The 16,932-nt window shown below is 27.7% G+C and overlaps 1 pseudogene across 1 annotated transcript in view; it reads left to right on the top strand.

The window, feature by feature from the left end:
* Window positions 1–13,602, top strand: part of LOC145949240 (putative terpene synthase 2) — a 37,567-nt pseudogene extending 23,965 nt beyond the window's left edge. The window contains exons 2-7 of the transcript XR_014430291.1: window positions 10,916–11,198; window positions 11,325–11,697; window positions 11,825–12,043; window positions 12,184–12,325; window positions 12,420–12,665; window positions 12,836–13,602. The product of XR_014430291.1 is annotated as a putative terpene synthase 2 (transcript). The remainder of the gene's footprint in view (window positions 1–10,915; window positions 11,199–11,324; window positions 11,698–11,824; window positions 12,044–12,183; window positions 12,326–12,419; window positions 12,666–12,835) is intronic.
* Window positions 13,603–16,932: the final 3,330 nt, after the last annotated feature.

Raw genomic sequence — 16,932 nt, 5'->3', positions numbered from 1 at the left:
CTAGTGAGGTTACAACAGAACTTCTTGTGAGGACACATGAGGGATCACAAGAAGGTGGCATGGATCACTACAAGAAAAAGTCAAATTTCCCACGGACCAAAATCCGTCGGAAATTTCCCACGGATTTTTACATGAAGGAATTTCCGACGGAATTTCTGACGAATTTAAATCCGTGGGAAATTTCCGACGGATTTAAATCCGTGTGAAATTTCCGACGGAATTTCCCACGGATTTATATCCGTCTGAAATTTCCGACGGAATTTCCCACGGATTAAATCCGTCTAAAATTTTTGACGAAGTTTCCCACAGATTAAAATCCGTCTGAAACTTCTGACGGAGTTTCCCACGTCTAAAATTATTAAATAAAATTTAAGCCAATTATTTTTCAAATGCAACCAATCCTAATCGCATCAATACACACAACAATGCACTATATAATGTTTTCATTATTATATGGGTGTTTTCAAAATATAAATAAGATAAATATAAATCAAAGTGTGTGAGGTATGACTTATATTACCTATATATAATTATATGTTTAGGTTATTATAAATTATAAACTAATTAGCGTAAATGTGTTTTTTGTTACTTATCTTGAAAAATACCAACACATGACGTTCAAATTTAAGAATAACACATCTTTTCTTTAATTTTTAAAAATCACTCATCTCTTTGAAAATAACGTTATTAATTAAATAAGGGGGAAAAAAGTTAAATTATGTTCTGCAAATCATATATATGTATCTATCATTTATTTCTAAATTACATCCAATATGTCATTTTGATGAAAACTTTCATTGATCTTCAATTTTGAAAATAAGATTTTTTTCAATTCATTTTTAAAATTATTACTTAAATTTAATATATTTTTTTAAATCACAGTGTGCATGATATTTAAAATAAATTTCAAAAAAGTTGAAATAATGAAATAAGAGATCAAATCTCATTTAATTATTGATATTTGTATTAATAAATTATTTTCTCTTAATAGTATATAAACAATATTATCTTATATAAGTAGTTGTATGTGCCTCTTAAATAAATAAATAAGAAAATTAATACTCACTTAAAACTTTGAGAAGAGATATATGTATGACGTTATTGAGAAAAACTTCAAGTAGGGGTTAATGAAATTTTTTCTAGATTAAATCTTCTTTATTTAAAACTTAAAAGATTAAAGTTAAAATAATTACACTAAATAATTATTTTTGTTCCTAATAACTGATTGATTTAAAAATCTTTTTAAGTTGTAGTAATTTCTTAAATTTACATTTTATTGATTTCTGAATTTTATATTTAAGTAAATCAGTAAAATACAAAGTAACGAGTATAAATATGAATATTTAAAACTTCCATGAATCTATATATAGAAAGTAGAGATAAAGACAGAGAAAATGAATAGAGGAAAAATAGTTAAATATATAGTTGTTTGATTATCTATAGTAATAGATAAAGGGAAATATACGTCATCTTGTAACTGATTTTGTCTAATTTTATTTGTAATAATATGATTATATATTTAAATAGTTTAATTTTAATAATTTTTTAAGTATATTTTTGTCTTTTCACTTAAAATATTTGAATTTCTATATTTTAATTTGAATTATTTTTTAAGTATATTTTTGTCTTTTTGTCTTAAATTTTTGAATTTCTATATTTTAATTTTAATAATTTTTATTTCTATTATTTATTAATTCTTTTCATTTTAAATATTTTATAACATTAATAAAATTTTATAATTTTAATCTCTCTAATTTTATCTTACTTTTTATTTTATAAATATAATTTGGATTATTCATTTTATAATTAAATTAAATTTTTTAAATTTTTTATGAGTTTACATTCTAAGAATGTTTTGAAATTCCTCAATATTTGATTATTAGATAGCAACAACATGGATATTCTGATTATTAGAGATTATGTTATAATTCTACTACTGATCGTACTATATGTTATTTTTAAATTTGAACTCCTAAACTTTATTTGTTATGTATGACATTTTATTTTGTATGAATGAATTTGTTTTGATTTACATAATTATGATTGATTTAATATCTTTAAATAGGATAATTATTTCATAAAATTTTCAATTTAAAAAAAATAATTTTTCACAGAATTTCCCACGGATTTATCTGTGACACCCTTCTACCCCATAATAGATAAGTAACAACAATAAGAATAATTCAATAAATATAACATCAAGAAGGGTCCACATATTTTAATAAAAACTCATAGGTTCACAAGTCTTGAAATAAATAGAAATAATAATAATAATAATAATAAAGTTTTACTCTTAAAAGAAAATTATCAAGGTCTCTAAAGAAAAATGAAAGGGATCCAGAATTTACAAATATAAGGTGAATATAAAACTCCTAAAATAAGTCTCCTCAAACGACAAATAACAATTCATAACTAAAGCATCCTAAATTCATGCCCCAATGTCACATCCTATCAGAGCAGAACCCTTTCCCTTTAGAACTCAACACTATGAGTGCCTTCATCTTCACCTAAAAGAAAATCACATAAAAACAGGACGGTGAGAGATAGATAACATCATATATGAACATAGAGCTACCCAATTCCCACCCCACACCATGCACCAAAATATCATCATTAACTATAAACAACAAATACATCTCATATAATTACCAAACATCATTTTTTTTAATCATACAAGCTTTCATACACATGCTCACTATATGCTCACACACATCTCCTCTCCTAAGAGTCTCAACTTGGCACTCCGCACAATGGGCGTACCTCGTCAATTCTCTTAGTTGTTGCCAATGCGGGCATACCGTTCTCACACCCTCCCAGGGCCGGTATGTTGCACGGTTAAACACCCAGCGGCCCGTGCAAAGGCAATCCACCCACCATTAAACCCTCTGTGGCCAGTGAGCTGCGCAGTTAAACACCCAACGGCCCACACATGGAATGCCTCCCGTCATGGTCCCCCCTGTCTCAACCCCTCTCTGGGCCTAGGGTCCAATGCAATATAGCCACGTCTGGCTTCTCAAGCACCACATGCAACTCATAAGTCTCATGCAACTCATGCATCCCACGTAACTCATAATTAATGCATCTCCATTATATAACATCATCACATGTCAATAACAATCCATGCAATATCATCCTCACATGCTAGGTACCTATCATTAAGTTATCAACATCATAGACCACAAATTTCACATAATTCTTCACACACATCACAATATCTATGACATTCAGTTAATAATTTAACCATAACTCGAGATATACATATCCTTTCTAAGTGATCCCAACTCCATTAGAATCCTAACATCAATATATACAACTTTCATGAAGAACACAAATCCTAATAAAGTCTTTTAGGTTACCATTCAGGGCTCACAAAAATTGATGTTGTGGTTCGCACACAGATTGGAAGGCTCAAATTCCAACTCACATAACTTGATCAAATATTAATATTTGTACACGATTCTTGTGTCTAAATGGTAGCCCCAGATGTCTAGTTTCTAACAAAACAAACGGCACTCGATTTGGATAACTACACAGAAAGATATCGCAAAATTACAAACGTATGTCGGGGTCCCGACGCCCGACGCCCAAAACTGGTGCTGAGCGCCCAAATCTCTGCCCAGACTCCCCTCTGTGAAATTAAACCTGCGTTTTACGAGTTCCAACCAGGTTTTTACCAATTTTCACTACTTCTACACCCCGTTGGTTCAGTTTAACTCCATTTATATTCTTCATACGTTCCAAATCAATCCATACACATCTCAAGCCTCAAAAATTGGTTTCCATTGGTTTTACAAAAAAAAAATCTAAACTCTTCTTAACACATAAAATTCAAGTCATCAAATTTAAGGATAAAGAATTAACAAGAAAGCCCCAATGGAATTCAAAGACAATTCAAGAAATAAGTTCTTCCAAATGAATTAAGAATTTAGAACATCGATTGCACAGATAATCGTTCAGAATTTTAAATAGAGTTCCTAGAGGGACTTAGGGATTGCCCTCACTACCCGAACACCCCTATATTCACATATGAAGAAACTCATCCCCCGTACCTGGATGAGCAGAAGATGAATGGTCTTGGTGTGATCTAAGATCGTTCCTGAGTACTCTTCCTTAGAGCTCTTTGTTTCTCCTCTTTTTTTCCCTAACCCTTCAGAACGCAAATGAGGCAGATAGGGTTAACACGACCTGACTCCTTTCTTAAAATTAATCCATTGGACTGGGTCAACCCAACCCATTTTCCTTCTCTTCTAACCCACTTCTAATTTTCCTCAAAATAATTAAATAAAATAAATACATGTATATTATAAAATATTTTTTCTCTATAATAATAATATATTTCTGACCCTAAATATAATAATATAATTTCAATAACAAAATATCATATAAAATCAACCTTCTCTTAAAACATATAAATATTTATTTAAAAATGCTAATAAAAATACTTTTAATACGTACAAAATAATTGTCCAAAATAATAATTATTTAAAACGTAAAAAATAATATTCCTCTATAATTATTAAAATAATTATGACCAAATACCATCTAATAATAATAATAATAATAACCTTTTTGAAAATTGGGGTGTTACATTATCCGTGGGTAATTTCCCACGGACTAATCCGTGGGTAATTTCCCACGGATTTATCCGTGGGAAAATCCGTGGGAAATTACCCACGGACAAGTCCGTAGGAAATTACCCACGGATTAGTCCGTGGGAAATTACCCACGGATAAATCCGTGGAAAATCCGTGGGAAATTCTGTGAAAAATTATTTTTTTTTAAATTCAAAATTGAAGAGTTTCAATACATTCTTAGAATGTAAACTCATAAAAAATTTAAAAAAATTAATTTAATTATAAAATGAATAATCTAAATTATATTTATAAAATAAAAAGTAAGATAAAATTAGAGAGATTAAAATTATAAAATTTTAATAATGTTATAAAACATTTAAAAAGAAAAGAATTAATAAATAATAGAAATAAGAAATTATTTAAATTACAATATAGAAATTCAAAAATTTAAGACAAAAAGACAAAAATATACTTAAAAAATAATTCAAATTAAAATATGGAAATTCAAATATTTTAAGTGAAAAGACAAAAATATACTTAAAAAATTATTAAAATTAAATTATTTAAATATATAATCATATTACTACAAATAAAATTAGAATATATAAAATAAAAATCATTTAAGGGTATGATTATCTATTATTTTTTAGACAAAATCAGTTACAAGATGACGTATAACTTTATATTAAATGTGAATTTTGTAAATTCAACCGTTAAATTAAAAATATTTTACTCTTAAATCATATATACAAAATGTTATATTAATCGAAGATGATTTCTTATAAAACAAAATTAAATATGTTGAAAAATTTATATTTTCGATGAGAAAATTTTTTGTAGGAAAGGCTATATTATTGATGAAATATTTCAGACAAATTTATATTTGTCGAAAATGTAAGAACTGGTTTTAAATTTGATATGAAAATATTATGATATTATTAGATAAGATTTTAAGTTAGTATTTTATTAATAGTTGATAATTAAAAAATAAAACAAGGATAAATACATTTTTTGAATTTTATATGTTTGATTTAAGATAACTTATAAAATAACTCTTTGGTAAAGTTATTCCGCACAGTAACTCATGGCGTGTGTTGAATTTTATCGATCTAATTAATTGTTAAATTAAAAGTTACTAAATTTTACTAATAATTAATATAAAAAATTAATTAGTTTTGGAATAAATTATTTGTGAATTAACAATATAATTGAAACATTAATTATTTTAAATTATTTAACTAAAATCTTATTGACAATTTACTATATGATCTTAATATTTTTGTATAATTAATATCTGGTTTTACTATATGATCTTAATATTTTTGTATAACTAATATCTGATTTTAAATTTGATATGAGAATATTATATATAATTAGATAAGATTTTAAGTTAATATTTTATTATTAGTTTATAATTAGAAAAAGAAACAAGGATAAATACATTTTTTGAATTTTATATGTTTGATTTAAGGTAAATAAATATATTAAATTAATTAATAATTTATTTAAAATATTAAAATTTAATTTATAAGTATGTATTAAATAAATATTTATAATTTTTTAAATTATATTATCATTATAAATTATAAAATTAAATAATTTAAATTATAATTTTAAATAAAAATAAGTAGACGTTAATTATAAAAGTAAGTACATATAAATAAATAATAATTAAATATATTATTATTATTAATTATTATTATTCGTAATATAAAATTATTATATATTATTATTATAGTACAAATATGAGATTGTATATTTGAGAATGACTTAAATGAATTAATTTGTACAAGTTATATTGATAACATACATATACATTTCGGTAGCTTACTCATAAGAACTTCACAGTTAAGCGTGCTTGACCTGGAGTAGTACATGGATGGGTGACCTTCTGGGAAATTTCTCAGAAATTGCACAAGTAAGGATAAAACACACTAAACAATGAAATATCGTGAAATAGAACCCTTGAGAGGTCAAATATGAGGGTTGTTACATTAATAAATTTATTAAAATTAAAAAAAATTATAATTTTCGAGTAATTTCCCACGGATTTATACGTGGGAAATTACCCACGGATAAATCCGTGGGAAAATCCGTGGAAAAGTTACCCACGGATAAATCCGTGGGTAAATTTCAGACGACCAATTTACCGACGGATTAGTGTCCGTCGGTAATCCGTCAGAAATGCCTCATTACCCACGGATTTTGGGCATTTCCCACGGATTTTTGCCGTCTGAAATACCGAATTTTCTTGTAGTGGATAAGCTGGGATAGGGTATGCCAAAGCAAAAATCAAGGGGGGCTAGGCATCAAAGACATTGTCCTGTTCAATGAATCATTACTGGGGAAGTGGAGATGGAATCTTTTCCATGACTCCAATAGCCTATGGGGAAAATTATTAGAATTGAAATATGGAGGTTGGAGGAACTTAGTGGAAGGTGAGGATAAAAGGAGTCATTCATATTGGTGGAAAGATCTAAGGCGGGTATGTGGGTCAAACATTGAGCAACAATGGTTTGACAATATGATGACTTGGAAGTTGTTGGATGTGGAAAGGATCAGGTTTTGGGAGGACAAGTGGCTAGGTAACATATCCCTAGCGGATAAATTCCCAAGGTTGTATGTGAACTCGTTACAGAATCACTAGACAATTAAAAACATGGGGACATGGAGCGGAGCACTATGGATCTGGGGTCTCAAGTGGAGAAGAAGATGGCTACGAAGGGACAATACTCAACTACAAGAACTGGAATCATTACTTCAAGAAGTTTTACTCAATAATATGCATCAAGACTTCTGGGTGTGGGATCCAGGACAGGATGAGAAATACACTGTCAATTCAACTTACAAGGAAAAACTATCATGGAAATACGGAAGAGATGAGATACCGGTTCTCAAGTAGTTATGGAAGCTAAAAATCCCGCCTAAGGAAGCAACTCTAATCTGGAGATTACATCAAAATGGAATGCCAACTGTTGATAATCTGATAAAAAAGAATTATTGGGGTTTCTTTTGAGGATCAACTATGCAGGCTCTACAAGGGGACTCAAGAAATAAGCCACCACTTGTTCTTTGTATTCAACACAATCGACATACTCTGGAAAGCATGCTATGGGTGGGCAAATTTATCTATTGTACTACATTCAAATACCGAACAACATTTCATGCAGCTGTCGTGCTCGATCTCTTTTGGAAAAGCAACAAAAGGCTGGAAAATCTTGTGGTGCGCAGTCGTATATAACATTTGATTGGTTAGAAATAACATCATTTTTAGACAAGAAAGATTGGACATTGAGCAACTTCAATAGAAAATCAAATATACGACATGGTCTTGGCTAAAAATGGACAAGGATTTCACCTTCAGCTATATACAATGGGAGGCTGACCCTGGCACGTGCCTAACTTCATTTGGGTAACAAAGGATGTGATCCTAGGGGTAAGACAAGCAACAAGCAGGAAACACAATGAGGTAGATGTCGAGGGAGGTTCGACAGGGGACAAGGGAGAACGACTTAAATTAACGTAGTCACATGGCCACAAATGCAATTAGTCTTTTGTTTTGTAATGAGCTAGACGCTGCACAACACTTGTGGGCTTAAATCATCTTTATTCTTCTCTTCTTAGTTATCAGTAGTGTAATCATCTGGGCTATATTACTTCTAATCAAGTATCTTGTACATAGGGTGTTGGCACCCCTAGTACCATATAATTAAAATTTTATTTTGCTATTTCAAAAAAAAATGATAAGTGTGATTTCTCTACTTTTTTCTAATTAATCTCAAGTTATGTAAGGGTTACATATATCTTGAAACCTTTATCAACTTCTTTAATAAAACTTTTTTTCTCATAAAAAAAAAATTAACATAGAAAGTGAGACTTTCTAGGTTGTAGTGATAATTCATGTAAAAACTCTTTTTCTACATTAATTATAGACTGATGCTAAATTGCTAGCCTTTTTAAATTGACAAGAATATCATAAGTTTTACGATCATGATGTAAAAATGGTAATTTTAATCGATATAAAATTGTCACCATTAAAAATTGTCTCCATTTAATGGTGAGAGTAAGATACATTATAAAAAATTTGTTATAACATATACTTTATAGTTATCATTAAAGTTACTTTTAATTACATAATAGATAATATATATAGAGGAGAGTTTAAAAGACATCGGTATAATTTTTTATTAAGTATTATACCGTTTAATAACTTTATATTAAATATGAATTTTATAAATCTAACCGTTAGATTGAAAGTTTTTTACTCTAAAATTATATATATATATATATATATATATATATTTAAAATATAACAAAATATGAACACTTTGATTACCTTCAAGTTGTTGTTTAATTTTAATAAAATTTGATATACACATGTAGAGTGATATGAAGTTTATATCACTTCATTAATATTTCAAAATTAATGAAGTTTGATAAACTCAATAACAATTATTAGAATATCTTTTAATATAATTTTAAAATGAAAATCCTACAAAATATCTCTTAATTAATATAACATCTTATTTATAACGTGTTTACCTAGATTACGATATTAAAACTATCGAGAAAGCATCACAAAATCACGAAATCTTTGAATTTGATGTTAAATATTGTATTTCGAAGTTGAAGTTAAAACGCAGTTGATTGTAGATTTTGTATTTCAAAGTTGATGATGATATTGAAGTTGATGGTAAGTATTATTTTGAAGAATATTGGTTTCCCAGACAATTTTCAGAGAATAATTTATTTGCAGGGGCCTTATTTAAATTGCATATAATTGCTAAATTTGTGAAGAAACATTATTCTAATGAATTGCATCACATGGTGCTGCCGCGCATTATATTTAGTCCCAGGTAGAGACACACCTCCATCACAAACCATCATCTATTCCATAAGAAGAAAGAAAGCTCTAGAAGCGAATTATTTTCCTCCAGATATTTGGGGGAATATTTTCCTTCAATATGATGCAGCACCACTGGTATTACATTTATATAACATAATCAACGTGCATGCATGCTTAATGTCAACTTTTATATCGTTAATCAATTATAATTTATTGTTATAACTTCTAAATTAATAATTATAAAATGAATAAACTCATTATATAATAGATTGTTATTAAATTATCCTGTAAAATTACTTTACACCCTTCATGCATGTTCAATTGTCTCATTTATATTTATATTTAGATATGCAAGTATTATACTTTGAGTTTTAATGAAATATTGCATTATATTTTAATCTTAAATTAGTCTAGTTAATGTACATATATTATAAGAAAATTGTCATATAATAATATACATTTTATAATGATACAATATGTACGTGTTACTAAAAATTATTTTTACCCACACAATAAATATAATATATGTTTATATATATTATTAAAAAATATATGTATAAGTGATAATGACACACAAAATATATTTTTAAATTTCATTCAAAATCAACACTAAAATTATATTTAATTATATATCGAATAGATATATTAATTACTATCTGTAATATTTAGCTATCTCCCATGCAAAAGTAGAAATATGGAATAGAAAATATATTATATAAAGCTCAGTCGTCATTAATTAGCCGAGTGTAATCTGCAGAGTTTGGAATTTGAATGGACTTCAACTTCCGAATGAAAATCTTCAAAAATAAAACAATAAAGCATTTGATAAAATAACAAGATAATTAGTCTAAATAATACTTAAACTATAAACTTTATTGCACACTTTTCATTATTTACTTACCATTTTTTCAATTTTATGCTACACAATCGATTTTATTACAAATTATAACTTTAAATATTTCTGATTCTTTTTTTTTTAATCTTTTGAGATGTATATATAGAAATAATAATACGCATGCATCATATTTTTAATCCATATAGTTTATTTTCTTATTTTTATCGTTTATTGTTATTACCTAAATATATTTCATTTACAACAAATTAAATATTTTTATGTTTAATTAGTTTTTTAATCAATGAGTGCAAATCCTTTAGAGTTGAATGATATAATTAGAGTTATGTTTAGTTAAAGATGTGAATATAAAGAATATGAACAAGTTCTATAGGTTAAGTGTTATTTGAACCAATTATCTTATTATTTTACTAGAGGGAAGTAATAGAGGAGAAAAGCCAATGAGAAAGAGACAGTGCGCATTGTGTAGAATCCATCGTACATACCTGCAATTTATGTCTCGCATGGACAAGTGTTTTTGGCAAAAATAACAAAAGAAACATGTATTCAGTACAGTTTATTTTAATCACAATAGTTTCAATGCAAATTCAAAACTTTATTAAATGCTCTATAAATATTAACCGATTGCAACCATATTTGCAGGAAGTTAGTGACAATGAGAGACATCGAGCTCAAATACTAAAGGAGGATGTGAAAATGATGTTTAAATCATCAAACAATTCAAGTATCATACAAAAATTAAATTTAATTGACTTGCTCCAGCGTTTCGGTGTATCCTATCATTTTCAACCAGAAATCAACCAAACATTGGAACTAGTTTATGAAACTTTTAAAAAAAGTAAAACAATTGGTGAAGTTGGTGATCATCAGACTCTTGCTCTCCTCTTTCGTTTGCTGAGGCAACAAAAATATGAAATTTCGTCAAGTACGTATACAACTTTGTTACTCACATAGATAAGGAAAATTATACTATATAAGTCTATAAGTTATATTTTGAAACTCAAAGTTTATCAAATAACTATTACATCTTATATATCTATTAATTGGGTAGGTGTATTTCATAAATTAAAAAATGAGCAAGGAAACTTCAGTGAAACTCTCACCAATGATATTCAAGAGTTGTGTAGCTTGTATGAAGCTGCACATCTACGAACTCATGAAGATGATATATTGGAAGAAGCACTTGACTTCGCCAAGACTCAACTCAAGTCCTTGGCCAACCAAGTGAGTCCATCTCTTGCTATCCAAATCAAGCACTGCTTAGCGCAACCTTTAAACAAGAGTGTACCTAGGTTTGAGGCAAGGTATCACATGGTTGTCTATGAACAAGATTCTTCCCATAATGAAACTTTGTTAGCCTTTGCCAAACTAGATTTCAATATTCTTCAAAAAATGCATCAAAAAGAAATTGGTAGCATTACCAAGTAAGTTTCTTACTTATAATTTCTCTCTCTAGTGACAACATTTATATATCAAAATACATTATTATTCTAAAGATGTTAAATAATAAAGAATGAAGTATATCTAAATTTTTAAGGTGTATTTTTATAGGTGGTGGAAAAACTCAAATTTTGAGAGACAGGTCCCTTATGCTAGAGATAGATTGGTTGAAGGCTATCTTTGGTCGTTGGGCATGTCTTACAAACCTGAATATACCAATGCCAGAATGTTTGTGGGAAAATTGATTGCTGTTGTTTGTCTTCTAGATGATACTTATGATGCTTATGACACTGTTCAAGAACTCGAACTTTTCACAGAAGCAATTCGAAGGTTGACATGCTTCACAAATTATAGCTTATATTATATATTTAATGATTAAAGGACTTTAAAAATAACATGATAAATTTTTATTAGATGATTCCATACTTAAATTTATTTTGGTCAATAATTCTCCTTGTTTACAATTTCAGATGGAATATTGATCCCATAGAATCTCTTCCATATTGTATGAAAGTAGTATTTAATACAATTGTAGAATTGGGTGATGAAATAGAATTGGCGACAACTGAGAGTGGAAAATCAAGCTTTGTGGTGCCACATTTTAAACAAGCTGTATGATAATTACAATTCTATTTTATTACTTTAATACTTCTTTACATGATTTAGTTTATCTTATATATCAATATATTGGTTATTTTACTTGTAGGTTTTTAATTTGGTGAAAGGCTACATGGTTGAAGCAAAATGGTGCCACGAAGGTTACATCCCAACATATGATGAATATAAAGTTAATGGAATTTTGACTTCTTGTTTCTCTCTTTTCATTACATCATTTGTTGGACTTGGAGAGTCTGCAACAGAAGATGTGTTCAATTGGATTTTCAATGATCCAAAAATCATTGAAGCTGTATCAATTATTGGCAGAGTCTTGGATGACATGGGTTCTCATAAGGTATTAATTAATTAATTTTTTTATTGAAAATGAAAATTTGATTTGACATCTATATTTTCACCTATAATTATTTATTCTTCAAAGCAGAAGATATATATTTGGCTTAATTAGTAATTATTGATAAATGTTACATCCCAAGTTAAATTTTTTTCATTTGTTTTGATTAATAGTTTGAGCAACAAAGGGTGCATGTTGCCTCAGCTGTTGAATGTTGTATGAAGCAATATGGCATTTCACAAGCAGAAGCCTATTCCCTTATTCACAATGATGTTGAGGAATGTTGGAAGGTTATAAATGAAGAGTGTATCAAGTTAAATAATATTCCAGAGTCAGATTGAGTGTATAGTGGATTTGGCACGTATGTCAGAAGTTTCATATGAAAACCATCAAGATAAATACACAAATGGAGAATTGCTAAAAGATTACATTTATTCGCTACTTTTGGATCCCATATGCTTCAAACGCCCGTAGGAGAGGCTAGCTACCTCATATATTCTAAAAACTTAAATACAGTTTCTTAAGTATAGTTAGTGATATTTTTTAATTAAAATTAAAGTTTTATCTTTGATAATATATATTTGCAATTAATATAAATTTCGTTAATATACATTCACGAATATTATCAAAGTTAAACTCTAATTCTCATTAAAGAATATAAGACCGACTACACTTAATGAATTGTATATAAGTTTTCTCTTTATTATAACTTCGAAATAAAGATGTAGTACCATAGTGCTACATACTAGCAAGCATGAATAAATATGAGAAGGAAGAGTGAATTGTCGGTATAAAGACGATTCGTCCTTCATAAAATGCTGAATATGTGTGAATTGTGTCAAATATTGTCGTTTGTTGTTGTGTCTGTGTGCTTTCATTTGCTTGATTATCAATGTAATAAATAACGTTTACCTAGTTTAATTTGTTTTTGTTCCTTCAATATTTATCGATGTCATTTGTTGTTCACTTTTTTTTTTTCTTTTCTTTTTTTTGTACATTTAACTAAAGATAATTTTCGATTGAGGGTTGAATTCTATTTTTTTAGAGATTTAAAAATTATTAAAGTAGGTTTGTCTGTCTGACAAAGCCTTATTTGATAAAAATTGAAATCTACATATTTAAAAAAAATCCAACTAACTAAATGTAAGAGTTTGTTGACAGTTCTTAGTATTTCATTATTCTCATCATAAGCTACCTAATGACTTGCTCATGGTTAGGGCCAATCTCGAGTTTTTATTTTTATTTATTTATTTATTTTTACTCTAGACGAATTGAAAAAAAAAATGACATCATAATTATTTGAATATTATATATAATTTTAATTTTTAAATCCATAAACAATAAATAATTAAACATATATTTGTTAAAAAAATGACTAAATTTTATTGTACATCCATTCAAGACTCGGAGTTATCCTAGGATACCAATGTGCAACGGATTGAAGGATCAATAATAGTGACACTTCATAAAAAAAGCTTGTAATGGTTAATAAGTAGATATTTAAGTGTGAAAAATAGTCTCACATTGAATACAGTTGAATATGTTAAGTAATATATAAGTGGAAAAAATTCATCAACTTAATACTTTAAAGTTTTGGGTTATAATATAGTGTCAAACTCACTTATATGATTTATTACCACTCATTGTATAGAGTGCTCTTCCGTCTTCAACTCCCCCAACAATATATATTACACTCTTTGACACTAATTTAACATTTAACATCACTAATTTATTTTACTTTAACAAGAATAAAACGAAATAAGTCTCATTACAAGAAATATTACATATAGTGACATATAAAAAGTGTTATTATTAATATAATATATATATATATATATATATATATATATTTGACATATATATAATTATATAGAATTTCAATATTAATTTTGAATAAGATTTAATAATATATTTTATGTGTCACTATAACTTATATTCACACATTTTTTTTTGACAATATACCAATATATATTGTATCAATTTTGTGAGTAAAAATAATTTTTAATAACAAATATTTTGTTACTATAAAGTATATGCTAATATAACAATTTTCTTGTAGTGTTTACATGATATGTTTGAGACAGTGGAGGTGGTTTAAACAAAGTTTATAAAGTTTTTTTTCCTTAACTATATAGCGAAGAACTGAGAGCATATTTAAGGAAAAACAACGTCCAAACTCCTAGTAACAAAACAAAGATACGCTCTGAAGTGTTTACACAATGACGTATTTAGATAATATTCATATCAGGCGCAACCAGCGAGACCTTTTTCTTCTCTCCATCTTTTCCCTTTTAATTTTCTTTATCTTGTAAATTATTTATTATAATCGTTGCTGTCTAGTTTAATAAGTGTTATATAATGACGTATTTAGATTGATTCGGCTTAGTTAATAGGATAGCCCAATTGGACTGGAATTGGAAGTTAGAAGTTTCGAATTGGACTTATATATTGGCTCTTGCAGCTTCAGATGTCACGATAAATTTTTAATTGTAAGAATGGAATTTAATTAGGTTTTAGGATAATTTTTTCTTTGAAAGATAGTTTTTAATTTGGGGCTGCTTTTGATCCTTATTATGAAACCTTGACTCCACAAGAATAATGAATATAAGATTATTGTGCATACTATTTACTCTAATTTTCCTCCTGCATTATTTTATTATACATAAGAAAGGACAAAAATTTAATCAAACAATATCCCTAATTATGTAATTATTAGAATGTTTTAAAATATTTTTCTTAAAGGAATTATTGAATAATAAAAATAAAAATAATAAAATTTAATTTAGTTCAATCAGTTTCCTTAACACACTATATATCCTTTGGTGTAATAGAAAAATCAAAGTTACACCGTCATACAAAAAATAAAATAAAATTATAAGTTAATTAAATTAATTAAAAGAAAAGGTCAAGATTGCGATTACCAAGCTCACAAAAGTTAAATGTTCCAAGTCAGATAAGGGAGTAATAGAATCATATACTTAAATTAACACTTTTGGCGTAGATAAAAAATATATTAACATTTTTAGCATGAAATTAATTATTTTTTTAAAAAAAATACTTAAAATCAACACAAAATTATCAAATTGCTTCAACGTATTGTCCTATTTTAAACAACGAAATTAATAAGGTGTTGTGCCTATATTAACTTTATTTTTTTATAATTATTTTATTAGTGATCATTGACTTAATTTGGTTAATAATTAATTTTTACTAAAACCTTAAATAGTCGCTTTTAGTGAATTTCTCCTTTCAATTACTTTGCACAAGACCATTAATATAAAAATAAATTAGCTATAAAAATATTTTAATTTAAATATTTACTGATCAAGATCTTTAATTAATTAGTCACAACTTAGATGTCCGTTTTTAAGCTACATAAATAAGTTGTCATGCAAAAATTATCTCTTTTAGTGTAAAATTAATTTACTTGAGAAAATTCAAGATCGTCAAATTAAATTTATTGTAAAAAAATTATTTAAATCCAGCTTCCCTACTGTTAAGTCCCTCTTTTTAAGACCGACAACTTTTGTTCCTTTATTTTTTAAATAATTTATCTAAATTCAAAGTTAGGTTTTAATCCTTAATTAATATCAATTTAAGTTATCTTTTAAATCTCTAATATCTTCTTGATTCATTTTGACATTCATCTCTTATAAACACTTCTAATAAAAAATGTTAGTAACACATTATCTACTGGACTCTTTTGAATACATTTTTGTTAACACTAAAATACCATCTAGTTGTAAAAGTGGGGCTATATTCTCATTAGTTAATTTAGTCGTTAAAAGCTAACAGGTAATATGGTCAATATAATGGAAATAAATTGAAGGTCCCATAAAAGCAAAAGTCATAGCTTTAAGTGAGAAAAGGAAATTGATGGAAAAACAAGGGGACCCAATTTCATATATATATACTATGGTTTCATTCACTTTCATCAGATCATCCTTGACATATGCAACTAAGGTTTTGGTGAGGACAGCTACCTAGATTAACTGAGAAACCGAACTACGGATTAATTCTTCTCCATTCCTTTCCATGGTTACTACTAGCCAAAAAAATAGCACTAAAGTACGAAAATGATAAAGATATCATTGAAGCACACTTTCTTTGTCACATACCATTAGCAGAGAATAGCAGCACAAGATATCATTGAAGCACACTTTCTTTGTCACATACCATTAGCAGAGAATAGCAGCACGGCGTGCACTTTCCGAGTTGGATGTGCAAAATCCCAGAACCTAAGCTGAAGTGCTCTCTCGCTCCTCCCACG

This window comes from Cajanus cajan, chromosome 10 (assembly GCF_000230855.2).
Source record: "Cajanus cajan strain Asha chromosome 10, NIPB_CcT2T_4, whole genome shotgun sequence".
Classification (NCBI taxonomy): domain Eukaryota; kingdom Viridiplantae; phylum Streptophyta; class Magnoliopsida; order Fabales; family Fabaceae; genus Cajanus; species Cajanus cajan.
Note: the sequence above shows the minus strand (reverse complement) of the source record. Positions and strands in the feature narration are given on the sequence as shown.